We start from the raw sequence: 14,323 nt of genomic DNA, 5'->3' as shown, positions 1-14,323 counted from the left end.
ATATTTGTAAAATGTATCATATAGAGGTCAAATACCTCGCGATGTAATCATATGTTATTGTATTCGTCCTTATGGATTAGGACGGGTCGTCTCAATTCAAGCTTGAAAAAAATTCAAAAATAAAGAAAAAAATTAAGCCCCTCATGATGATATCATTAAAATAATTAATTATTTTTAATAGAAATATTAACATGTTAATTGTATAATATATGAAGCATTATGTACAGCATTATAATAAAATACAATCATGACCATATGTACAATATTTGAAGCATTGTGTACAACCTTATGGTAAAACACTCTCATGACCATATGTACAATATTTGAAATATTATGTACAAGTTTATGATAAAACACCCCATGAACACATGTACAAACTTTGAAACATATTGTACAACATTCATATAATAATTTTATTTTAGTTTTTTTTTTGTTTTTTAAATTAATGAGACATTTCTTATTACTAATAATTATTATTAAAAATATAAACAACAGGTCCATTACAAGGTTACAACACTATATGTTGTTTTAAAACAAGTTTGCATTCCAAGAACGATAACGTTTTACAAAAGATAGCGTGCTTCTACGAGTAGAAAGCATTAACATAAATACGTGACACGAAGTTCATTACAAAGTCACTGTTCAAATATAACATAAGTTATGAATGCAAAGTAAAATTTTTGTAATTGAGACATCTCTAAGCAATGCAGCGGAAGTCTAAAACCGAGAGTCTAATACAGTGGAGGCAACAAACGTCTAAGTACCTGAGAAATAACATGCTTAAAAAGTCAACACGAATGTTGGTGAGCTATAGTTTGATTGTAACAATAATGTAATGTAGGCCACGAGATTTCGTATTCAAAACAGTATGAAAAGTATATGCTTAAACGTGGGCACTTGGTAACTAACTTAACGTATATATCACCCCCTAAAAGTACACTTGGAGATTGCGTAAGTTTACGAAGTATTAAACACCCGTTAAATGCTAGCGCGACTAGCCCAAGTGGGCATGTCAAACCCTATGGATCCATATATAAGATTCACGCTCACCGGTTCAAAAACCAATGACTAAACGTTACCGAGCTAAGGGGAAATTTTATGCCGTTATATCACCCACACATATATAAAGTTTAAGTACTCGTGCCTAGTAAGTAAAACATAAAAAGCGCATGTATTCTCAGTCCCAAAAATAGTTAGATAAAAAGGGAGGTATAACTCATAGTGAAAGTGCGGTAAAACTCGATACGAGATAAGTAAGCAAGTAAGTCGGTCTGAAAGGTACTCAACCTAAGTCAAAAGTTACTAAGTCAGTAAACCATCCCAAAGGGTTTAAAAGTACGTAATTTAAGTCTTAAGTGTCATCATCATCAACATCATACGTAACAAGTAAAGTAAGTTTTCAATCAAGAATAGAGATCAAAACAAAGGCTGAATTCGTTCAGATTCTATGACCTCTATACAAACTGAAATGACGTGAGACCAGTGGCCAAGGCTCCGTATCTGAGTCCTCTAACAGCCAACCAATTTTCAGAACCTAACTCATCTTCGTTTGACCGTGGCGACAGTTTAAGTGCGAGTAGGTCAGAAATTTCAGCACAACGTTACAAAGGCGTAGTGACTTTCGGAAAGCTATAAATCCTAAACCGTAAATTGGATTAAGATGAGTCTTAAACAAAAAGTCATCTACTCGAACCGAAATATCTGGAAATCAACTTTTTCAGAAGCCCAGGTGTAACATCCCGTCTTTTTCGTTTACTTTCCTTTTATTTATCTTAAAGTCCGTTATTTAATTATAACGTCTCTCGTTTACTCTATGTAATTAAGGTAATTCGTTTGGTAAATTCACCCACCCGTATTTAAGCTTGAGGGACCAATGTTGTCAAGAGAAAAAAGAGATGACTAGGTCAATGTGATGACCTAAAAATTTCTGACCAAATTTAAATTTAATCTTTGTATGATTAACATTTCCGACACGATAAGCAAAGTCTGTAAAACTGAATCTCAAAATTTTTGAACTATTCAAATACCTTTCGGTTGTTCTCGATGATTCGCGAACAATTATATGTATATAGATACATATGTATATACTATAATTTGAAAACGTAACAATGTATTAATTGTTTAATACCGTACATTAAGCTTATTGGTTTAAATATTTATTTGAATATATATGATAAGTTGGAATATTAATTGTATGAATAACTTGCGACGTATATTTAAAACGTGTTTATGAATGTTTAAAATATATATTAACTTGGTCATAAAACGATTTGTTATTATATATATATATATATATATATATATATATATATATATATATATATATATATATATATATATATATATATATATATATATATATATATATCAACAAATAGCGAGACAATGATTTATAGAAGTAAATGACCAAAACACTCGAAAGTTTAAGATACACTTTGAATGATATAGTTTATTGATAATTTAAGACTAGATTTTGACAAAGGTACGAGTCACAAAACGTAAATTGCGAGTTTTCTAATCGTACGAAAATGCGTTCGAGAAACAGAAACCAGGACATAAGTCGAGTGACAACGTACGAGTCATCGAAACGAAAATTACAAGTCAACTATGCACATGAATTTAATATAATATATAATTAATTATTTAAATTATATATATATGATATATATTATATTTAATTATGTCGACAAACAAGAAAACAAAAACATTTTGAGCTGGATCAGGCGGCCATGTGATCGCATGGAAAATACACTAAAAACTCATGCGATCGCATGGGCATCAGATTCCAAAAAGTTATCTATAAAAGTCCAGTTTATGCTCAAGTTTTGTTTACACATATTACACTCGTGTATATTTATATTTATATTATTATTATTATTATTATTATTATTATTATTATTATTATTATTATTATTATTATTATTATTAAGATTAATATTATTATTATTAATCTTATTATTATTAGTAGTATTAGTACATAAAATACTACGACGAGGCCATGAGCGGGTCATTTTTGAAATGGGTTTTCGAGCGGGATAGAGCTAAGGAAATTATGGGTAATATTCGTGGGTATTATTCGCAAGTCAAACCTAGTTTTTATCATCTCTGTTGCGTCTACGTACTTTCCTACAATATTGAATCTCAATATTGATACGTAAGCACGCATATTTTATCTTTTATATATTAATTGTGTATCCATGTCTAGTGCTCGAGTATATATATTTATGCATGCTTGTATGCTAAATTTCATTGTTAAACAGTTTATGATAAATCATGAATTAAATACATATGTTACGGGTAAAAGGTATATGATATGCATGTTTTTGGAAAGCTGGCGAAAAATCAATGACTTTTCATTTAGATATCGAATAGTTTCGATGAACGGATTAAGAGATATGATCAACTGAATTATGATTGACGTTAATTGAAATTGCTTTTGAATCTGCAATTAAGATTTAAACAACTTGTTTACGAGATTGATAAAATGGGTTTTTGAATATTACCAACCGAGTAAATGACTCCTTATATAAGGTATGTCTCGTTTTGTTGAACTATTGTCAAAATTGACTTCTTGAAACGACTTTGGATAACTTTTGTATGTCGATCTCGAGCATTAGGATTGTGATACACTATGACCAGACCTAGCTTGATAGACATTTATTGACCAACATATATTCTCTAGGTTGAGATCTACGGTTATTTGGTAATCCGAGTTTCGGTCACATTTTGGTGAACGACTTTATATGCTGCTAAGGTGAGTTTCATTTGCTCCCTTTTTAAATGCTTTTGCAATCTATATTTTTGGGCTGAGAATACATGCACTTTATTTTAAACGCAATGGATACAAGTACATACTAAATTCTACACAGAGTTTGAACCGAAAATCCCTTAGCTTTGGTAACTAGTAACTGCCAGTTATAAGAACTGCTGGGCGCGAGTAGTAGTATATGGATCCATAGGGCTTGATATCCCCGTCCGAGCTAGAGCACTAGCCTTTTAACGGACATATGCTATTTGAGAAGCGTACACGTTGGTTTGCGTATATTATTAAGATGATTATACAAAGGGTACAAATTATATTTACGTTAAGTTTAGTTACCAGGGTGCTCAATCTTGTAGAATATTTTGATAAATGTTTCTGGATGAAACAACTGAAATCTTGTGATCCACCTTTATGTACAGATTATACAAAACATTAAAACTATGAACTCACCAACCTTTGTGTTGACACTTGTTAGCATGTTTATTCTCAGGTTCCTAGAAGTCTTCCGGTGTTTACTTATATGTTAGACAAGCTATGTGCATGGAGTCTTACATGGCATGTTTATCAAGGAAACGTTGTATACACCAAATCATCACCATGTATCTTATTTTGACTGCATTGTCAATGGAAGTACTATTGTAAACTATTATTTACGGTGATTGTCTATATGTAGAAATCATCAAATGTCGAAAACCTTTGATTTAAATATTCATTTATGGTGTGCCTTTTCAAAAGAATGCAATATTTACAAAACGTATCATATAGAGGTCAAATACCTCGCAATGAAATTGATGAATGACGTGTTTGTCCATATGGATTTGGAGCGATTGTCACAGTTGGTATCAGAACGTTGGTCCTAGAGAACCAGGTCTTGCATGAGTGTGTCTAACTGATAGTTGTTAAGATGCATTAGTAAGTCTGGACTTCGACTGTGTCTGCATGTCAAAAGTTTTGCTTATCATTTCTTGTCAGAAATTACATTTCTATCATCTTAAGTCTAAACGCGTCTTATTGCATTGATCGCATAGATAGTGTATAGACAAAATTCATATCTTGGCATATCTATTACAGTAAACTTTGACTGCCATCTTCCGAAAATTTCTCCGTAATTTACGGGATTTTGGTATTATATATACATATGTAAATTATGTATTGAAGAGTACCAATCTAAATTCTATTATCTATTTCATATCAAAAATCATCTCTCTAATTATACAAGATGGATCCCGTATCTAGTTCAAATTCCTTAAATTCCGACAGCTATTTCGATATAGATATTCACCTGAACTCTGAAGAAAGTGTAACTGGAATGGATCAACCAATCAGCCATCACCTATTCTGGATGAATTGAGGGTGGGTTCGTAGCCTACTTAATCATTGGAGATAAGAAGAAGGTGATCCCTTTCATCCACCACATTCACCTCTTGGTGAAGAACCTAAAGCACTTACCGGCGAACCTATTCATAATACTATTTTCTCTCTCATTTCCAGAGTATCTCATCATGATTATATACTATCCAATATTATAAATCTTATTTATCCGATCTTCCGAACCACCGATCATCCCGGTATAATAGAAGAAGTCAACGAGCTTCGTGCTCGGGTAGTGGCTTTGGAGAATATGGTGCAAGGGTTACGAACACCAGCAGCAGCACCCGCAGCATAACCGGTACCACCATCATCCACACCAACAGGATCATTACCACCACCAACAACCACATCATCATCACACGCCTCAACATCACAATCTGTACCTCGGATATCAACATCATACGCACCATAGGTACCAAGAAGTACCAGCAACGACAAATGATGAAGTATGGATTCATAACTTCATCGAAGAAACATTCTACGGTGATTATGTAATTTCTAAAGTTTAGAGATTATCTATTCTAGCCTTAACCCTAAATCAGATAGAGTAGAAACCCTTATCCGAATGGTGTAAGATACAAGTTAGACTTGTTTTACCAACAGCATCAACAGTACCCTTAGCCTCACCAGCACATTCAGTTCTGTCAACATCATCAGAATCAGCAGCACCTCTAACATCACAAGCTCCGTCAGTTCAAGAAAGCACCGTGGACATCATTACGAGTCAACAACGAGTATATTGTATCAATGAGTTATGAAGTAATAACTCAATTCATCTAAAGAATTTATATGTATATCTTATATATATAAATTTTAAAACCACCATGAATCTTTTCGTACTAAGCTATTACGTGTGAATTTTAAGGGGTAGATACTACTCGGTTAATTCATATTACTAATATGCTATGATGTACATCCTTCGTTAACAACTTAACCATCGTTAACTACAAATATCTGTTTCAACTCAATGAATTCCATTTCATAATGAACTTAGTGTATTAATCAATTACATGTTTAATTTTACACTTTTATCTTCGATGTACTCGAAACTTTCTAGAAAACATCATTGATATCTTATGAAGTTCATAAGAATTCCACGAGCATCAACATCCTTCACCGAGGAATAAGAATGAATAATGAAGTATTGATTACATTAGTGAAATACTCTGCGAAGATTATGAAATCTTTAATATTTTAGAGATTAATCATTTCTAATCTAGCAAAAAATCAAATGAGCTTAATATGATATTAATTCATTAAATCTGTATTACATCTGAAGAAAATATACATACATATATTTTCATAAAGACTGTAATAAAATTCTCTGGTACAAAATATTACTTGTGAAACTTTTAACGGGTAGGTAATACCCGAAAGATATATAAATTCACAAGTAATATATTACATTATTCGATTCTAATTCAACAAATCATCAACTATACTCACTACTTTCACAATGATATACATTCTTTTCGAGAAATCAAAACAACCATTCACATCCAAATTTGATTACATATTCTGATTTTGAAAAATCAGAATCCAAGCCAAGATTTAACAGAAAACATCACTCTTAGATTCTTACATCTTTCAAAGCTATACTTTGACTTCAAAACTGTGCTAGAACATCACTTCTATTCATAAACCCTGGAAAAAAAAATTGTATCGTTCAAAATTCTAGAACATCATATGTATCTTGACAATTACAATCTTCATGCAAACCCTTCAAACTTTTAAAACACCTCGGATTGATAACCAACGATTCGGTTATGATAACTTTGAATGCTGATGAAGCAGCAAAAACTGTAAACGACCTTAACAGCTAAAAGTTTGATGATAAAGAATAGTGTGTTGGCAAAGCTCAGAAAAAGAGAAGGTTTGGAACTGGAAAACGGATTAAGCAAAGTATGAAGGAGGTTATGGATAAATCACAAAGACTAAACCTGCCTTCAAAGAATCCAAATTATTCAGTATCTGCTGAAGCCATTAACGAATACCTTGCTTCCAAATCTGAACCCTTGCGGATAATATTCTTCATCATCCTCTGATATTAGAAATTCTAAGATATCATCGTATCTTTCATTATAAATATCCTCCATATTTCTGGAGATAATTCCATAATCATTCTTATCGGAAATCAATTTTCTCCTTGCGATATCTGTGTAACATCATAAAAGAAACTATTTTAGTTTCTAAATTCTGAAACCTTCGAGTTTAAAATATTAATATTTTTGAAGTGGTGTTAGGAACTGAAGCATGAGTTAGTATAATATAATGACACTTGATCAACGTAATTATATTATAGTAAGTCATGCTGAGTTTCTAATGGAACGTGATAAAGGTTCACAGATCATACCCTCATTATAAACCATGTTACATAACTCTTTCATTCTATTTAACCTCTAAACTATCAAGAAAATATTTTCTTAATGATTCGGTCTTTTTCGAGGTATTCTGGTAATTTGACAAGTCAGATTGTGCTATTACCATTTTTTTAGAACATTAATTATGTTCATTCCGAAATTCATACCTATGAATTCTGGACCATTATTCGCTTGATTTAAAGTCGGGAAGATAAAACAAAAGTATGAAGCTTCAAAATATCAATGGGAGTATATATAAATCACATTAAATTGGAGAGAGTATTAACTGTGGATGTCAATGATTATGGAAAGACAGAAGCAGAGACATCGAAATATAAGGGAAGATATAAAACCCAACAACCACCCAGAAATTACAAACCGTGTATATCAATGCGTATAGCAATATAAAGACACGGGAGAATGAAAAACACTATAACCCCAAGGTAATGGTAGAAGAAAATAACTTCCTCCGGTGGAAGATGAAAAAGAATAATGACATATATGAAAGTTAGGAGTATATCAAGAATCAGAACTGGATGAAGCATTTTTTACAATCTTTTGAAAATAGGAAATGAGGAAGAAGATGTAAGAGTGATGAAAATAATGAAACGGAAGAGGTCAATTTATAGCGAAATATCAAACATAGCAATCGAGGCAAATTACGCATTTAATCAAAAGAAATCTCAATTTTCTTAAATTTCGAAGAATCAAATCTTATTTAGATTATGAAGATTTTCTATTCCTTAAATTACGGAAATCAATCGTTAATACATCAAGAGTTAAGACGAATCTCTATTCTTCATTTCACTCTTTTACGATAACTTCTCTCATACGCTTCGAATAATCGGATTGTTTTATCCATATTATTTAACGGTGATAAAAATCCATTTATCAACACATGTACGGCATGAAAACATTTTTATTGTTAGTCATGACGACCTCACTCAAATTTCGGGACGAAATTTCTTTAACGGGTAGGTACAGTGATGACCCAGAAATTTCTGACCAAATTTAAACTTAATCTTTGTATGATTAACATTTCCGACACGATAAGCAAAGTCTGTGAAACTGAATCTCAAAATTTTTGAACTATTCAAATACCTTTCGGTTGTTCTCGATGATTCGCAAACAATTATATGTATATAGATACATATGTATATACTATAATTTGAAAATGTAACAATGTATTAATTGTTTAATACCGTACATTAAACTTATTGGTTTAAATATTTATTTGAATATATATAATAAGTTGGAATATTAATTGTATGAATAACTTGCGACGTATATTTAAAACGTGTTTATGAATGTTGAAAATATATATTAACTTGGTCATAAAACGATTTGTTATTATATATATATATATATATATATATATATATATATATATATATATATATATATATATATATATATATATATATATATATATATATATATATCAACAAATAGTGAGACAATGATTTATAGAAAATCCCTTAGCTTTGGTAACTAGTAACTGCCGGTTATAAGAACTGGTGGGCGCGAGTAGTAGTATATGGATCCATAGGGCTTGATATCCCAGTCCGAGCTAGAGCACTAGCCTTTTAACGGACGTATGCTATTTGAGAAGCGTACACGTTGGTTTGTGTGTATTATTAAGATGATTATACAAAGGTACAAATTATATATACGTTAAGTTTAGTTACCAGGGTGCTCAATCTTGTAGAATATTTTGATAAACGTTTCTGGATGAAACAACTGAAATCTTGTGATCCACCTTTATGTACAGATTATACAAAATATTAAAACTATGAACTCACCAACCTTTGTGTTGACACTTGTTAGCATGTTTATTCTCAGGTTCCTAGAAGTCTTCCGCTGTTTGCTTATATGTTAGACAAGCTATGTGCATGGAGTCTTACATGGCATGTTTATCAAGGAAACGTTGCATTCACCAAATCATCACCATGTATCTTATTTTGACTGCGTTGTCAATGGAAGTACTATTGTAAACTATTATTTACGGTGATTGTCTATATGTAGAAATCATCAAATGTCGAAAACCTTTGATTTAAATATTCATTTATGGTGTGCCTTTTCAAAAGAATGCAATATTTACAAAACGTATCATATAGAGGTCAAATACCTCGCAATGAAATCGATGAATGACGTGTTCGTCCATATGGATTTGGAGCGATCGTCACAGTCAACTAGTCAACCTTCACCCTCCTCCATTCATTTCATCTTCCCCATTTTCCACTACTTTCACTTTTGCTCTCAAACACCCATTTCATACATTCATCATCTAAATTCGATCTACTGAGCGTTCTTCAAAACAAATTACATATTCGAAATCCTTGCATCTTCCTCTTCAAATCCATACCAACTTCATCTCATTTGGGTAACTTTCTAAAAACACTAGATTCTTTGTTCTTGATGTTTTTAACTTATAAAAGTGTTAATTAGTGTCTATGACTCAAGTCTAACATGAATATATGATTTATATGCTTGTTCTTGTCATTTTAATGTAACTAGCATGAACTTGAAAATGGGTGTGTTTGATCTTGAGATTTGGTTGCTTAAATGTTGTTAGATGTTAAAAGTGCATGTATTAAATGTGTTACTAGTATCACTAGCTTCAATTTGGTATGTAGGTTGTCATGGAAAAGTTTCAAAAACATAATTGTTAAATTTGTGATTTTGAGTTAGGGTTTGATAGAAGTAAAATGGATTTTGATGCATTGAATGCTTTGCAATGTGGTTTGTAAGTGTTTAGTTGTATTGTATGCGTAATTACCTACAAAACAGCATATTGTATGTGTGCATTTAATTCCCGAATCATCAAAGTGCATTTATGAACTTGAAAGCATTTATGGTGGGCATTTAATGAGCTTTCAACTTCGATTTGATTATTGTAAATGATGATTTTGGTTGATGAAATGTGTTTAGTTGTGTTCCTCATTAAATTACCTTTCAAACGATGTATGGCATGCGTTTTGAATGTTTTCGGTTCATGAGTTATGTTAAATTGAGTTTTGGTTCGAGACTTAACAAAACTGCAGCAACGGCACTTTTTCCAGTAAAGCGCGCCGCGCAGATTTGAGCGCGCCGCGCACATGTTGAGGTGCAAATGCTAAACCCCCTTGACTGGTACCTGATCTATTTCCACGTTGTAGTGCGCGCCGCGCACTTGTAATGACCGAAACCAATAACCAACCAATTACGCGAAAAAAATTTTTTTTTTTTTTTTATTTAGAAGAGTGCGCCACGCGCACCACCTCAGGGTGCGCTGTGCGCACAGGCCTAATTCAGTTCGGTCCGGTTTTGTAAATTTTCTAATAAAGATCTCCCACTTCCCGACATATTTAGACGAAACGCTTTTCGCAACATGTTATAATGGTTAAAACTCACACGATTCAATAATAAAATAAGTTTTACGAAACCGGGCCCACATATGCCGTAATACGAGCTTCGTACAAAAATATGAGTTTCGACTACACTAGTTTAAATTCCAAACGACACTATGAGCATGGTGTTTGGGGGTTAAACTACCCAAATCTCGGTCGAACTCCAAAAGCTATAACATCCAAAAGCGTCCCCTAACAAACAAACGGAATCTCTAATCCGTACGAATGCCCTTACCCTTGTCTCCGCCGGAGCCTATAAAAAGATAAACAACGAGAGGGTAAGCAAAGCTTAGTGAATGCAATAATTATACCCATATATATATAATATACCTACTTGCAATCACTTAGACACATACCGCATACACGCTAGCAATACAATTAGCATACCATCTCAAGTACAAGCTAATAATCCCAACAAACCGCAACTAGCGTAATCAATAACATATAATCGACATAATACAATATGCTATAAAACAAAACACAACCATGGTTAACCATTCTCGCGTCATGGTGCTACCGGCTCTTTGGTTCACACCATACGCATCGGTTATGATGCTACCGGCTCTTTGGTTCACATCACAACCAGAGTCATACTCGCGTTAAAGTGCTACCGGCTCTTTGGTTCACACTCTAACAACTCGTGCCATAGTGCTACCGGCTCTTTGGTTCACACTACAACACACGTACTATGACGCTATCGGCTCTTTGGTTCACATCATAGCATAATCGCACATGCTATGGCACTACCAGCTCTTTGGTTCATACCATAGCATACAAATAAATACATTATATACATACGCATATAATCATTCCACTCACTTTAACGCCTTCGATGAATGTTTTATACTTCCACAAGCTTCAAGGCAAAGTACCTAATATAATAAGTACTTCAATCAACACACAAACTAGTTAGACTAAAATACCAACAATTCACTTATGTGCATTTAATGACTTAAATACATTAAATGCCCCATTATCGCCAAAACCGTCCCATTAAGGTCAAGACCATCATACATCACTCAAAGCTAGTGATTAAGATCCCACAACACTAACTAATACACAATAAGGGTTTTCATACCCATTTTTCTCAACTAGGTCAATCATTAACATTTTGACCATTTTAAAACCAACACACCCATTTGCTAAATAACTAGGTGTGCTAGTAATTAACTAACCAATTATGACTCATAAACTCATTTATCATTTCAAAACCCTAGGTTAGCAATTCTTGAGTCCTCATGACTCGCTCTTACCCAAGATGTGATGATCGCTCCAAATCCATATGGACGAACACGTCATTCATCGATTTCATTGCGAGGTATTTGACCTCTATATGATACGTTTTGTAAACATTGCATTCTTTTGAAAAGGCACACCATAAATGAATATTTAAATCAAAGGTTTTTGACATCTGATGATTTTTACATATAGACAATCACCGTAAATAAGTTTACAATAGTACTTCCATTGACGATGCAGTCAAAATAAGATACATGGTGATGATTTGGTGAATGCAACGTTTCCTTGATAAATATGCCATGTAAGACTCCATGCACATAGCTTGTCTAACATATAAGTAAACAGCGGAAGACTTCTAGGAAACCTGAGAATAAACATGCTAACAAGTGTCAACACAAAGGTTGGTGAGTTCATAGTTTTAATGTTTCGTATAATCTGTATATAAAGGTGGATCACAAGATTTCAGTTGTTTTATCCAGAAACGTTTATCAAAATATTCTACGAAATTGAGCACCCTGGTAACTAAACTTAACGTGTATATAATTTGTACCCTTTGTATAATCATCTTAATAATATACGCAAACCAACGTGTACGCTTCTCAAATAGCATACGTCCGTTAAAAGGCTAGTGCTCTAGCTCGGACGGGGATATCAAGCCCTATGGATCCATATATAACTACTCGCGCCCACCAGTTCTTATAACCGGCAGTTACTAGTTACCAAAGCTAAGGGATTTTCGGTTCAATCTCGGTGTAGAATTTAGTGTGTACTTGTGTCCATTGTTTTTAAAATAAAGTGCATGTATTCTCAGCCCAAAAATATAGATTGCAAAAGCAATTAAAAAGGGAGCAAATGAAACTCACCTTAGCAGCATATATAGTCGTTCACCAAAATGTGACCGAAACTCGGATTACCAAATAACCGTAGATCTCAACCTAGAGAACATATGTTGGTCAATAAATGTTTATCAAGCTAGGTCAGGTCATAGTGTATCACAATCCTAATGCTCGAGATCGACATACAAAACTTATCCAAAGTCGTGTCAAAAAGTCAATTTTGACAATAGTTTAACAAAACAAGACGTACCTTATATAAGGATTCATTTACTCGGTTGGTAATATTCAAAAATCCATTTTATCAATCTCGTAAACAAGTTGTTTAAATTTTAATTGCAGATTCAAAAGCAATTTAAATTAAAGTCCATCATAATTCAGTTGATCATATCTTTTAATCCGTTCATCGAAACTATTCGATATCTAAATGAAAAGTTATTGATTTTTAGCCAGCTTTCCAAAAACATGCATATCATATACCTTTTTCCAGTAATATATGTATTTAATTCGTGATTCATTATAACTGTTTAACGATAATATTTAGCATACAAGTATGTATAAATATATATATACTCGAGCACTAGACATGTATACACTATTAATTTATAAAAGATAAAATATAAATGCTTACGTATCAATATTGTGATTCAATATTTTAGAAAAGTACGTAGACGCAACAGAGATGATAAATACTAGATTTGATTCATAATTATACCCCCGAACATTACCCATAACCTCCTTGGCAATAACCCATAATTTCCTTAGCTTTCTCCCGCTCGAAAACTCATTTTGAAAGTGACACGCTCATAACCTCGTCGTAGTATTTTATGTATAATACTACTAATAATAATAAGATTAATAATATTATTAATCTTAATAATAATAATAATAATAATAATAATAATAATAATAATAATAATAATAATAATAATAATAATAATAATAAAAAAAAATATAAATATAAGAGTGTGAAAGAGAAATGAATGCATCAAAAATCAGAAACGTTCGAGCTTTTATAGAGTTGGCCAGATTTCAGACACCATGCGATCGCATGGTTTCTGTGTGAAATGGTCATGCGATCGCATGGCCCAGGATACCAGCTCACATATTTTTGTTTCTTTGTTTGTCGACATAATATTTAATTATATATATAATTTATATAATTAATTATATATTATATTAAATTCACGTGCATATTTGACTTGTAATTTTTGTTCCGATAAGTCGTACGTTGTTACTCGACTTATGACTCGGTTCCGGTTTCTCGAACGTATTTTCGTACACTTAGAAAACTCGCTTTTTACATTTCGTGACTCGTACCTTTGTTAAAATATAGTCTTAAATTATCCCTAAACCATACCACTCAAA

The sequence above is a fragment of the Rutidosis leptorrhynchoides genome, chromosome 10, assembly GCF_046630445.1.
Source record: "Rutidosis leptorrhynchoides isolate AG116_Rl617_1_P2 chromosome 10, CSIRO_AGI_Rlap_v1, whole genome shotgun sequence".
Classification (NCBI taxonomy): Eukaryota; Viridiplantae; Streptophyta; class Magnoliopsida; order Asterales; family Asteraceae; genus Rutidosis; species Rutidosis leptorrhynchoides.
The sequence above is the reverse complement of the archived record's forward strand: the minus strand, read 5'-3'. Positions refer to the sequence as shown.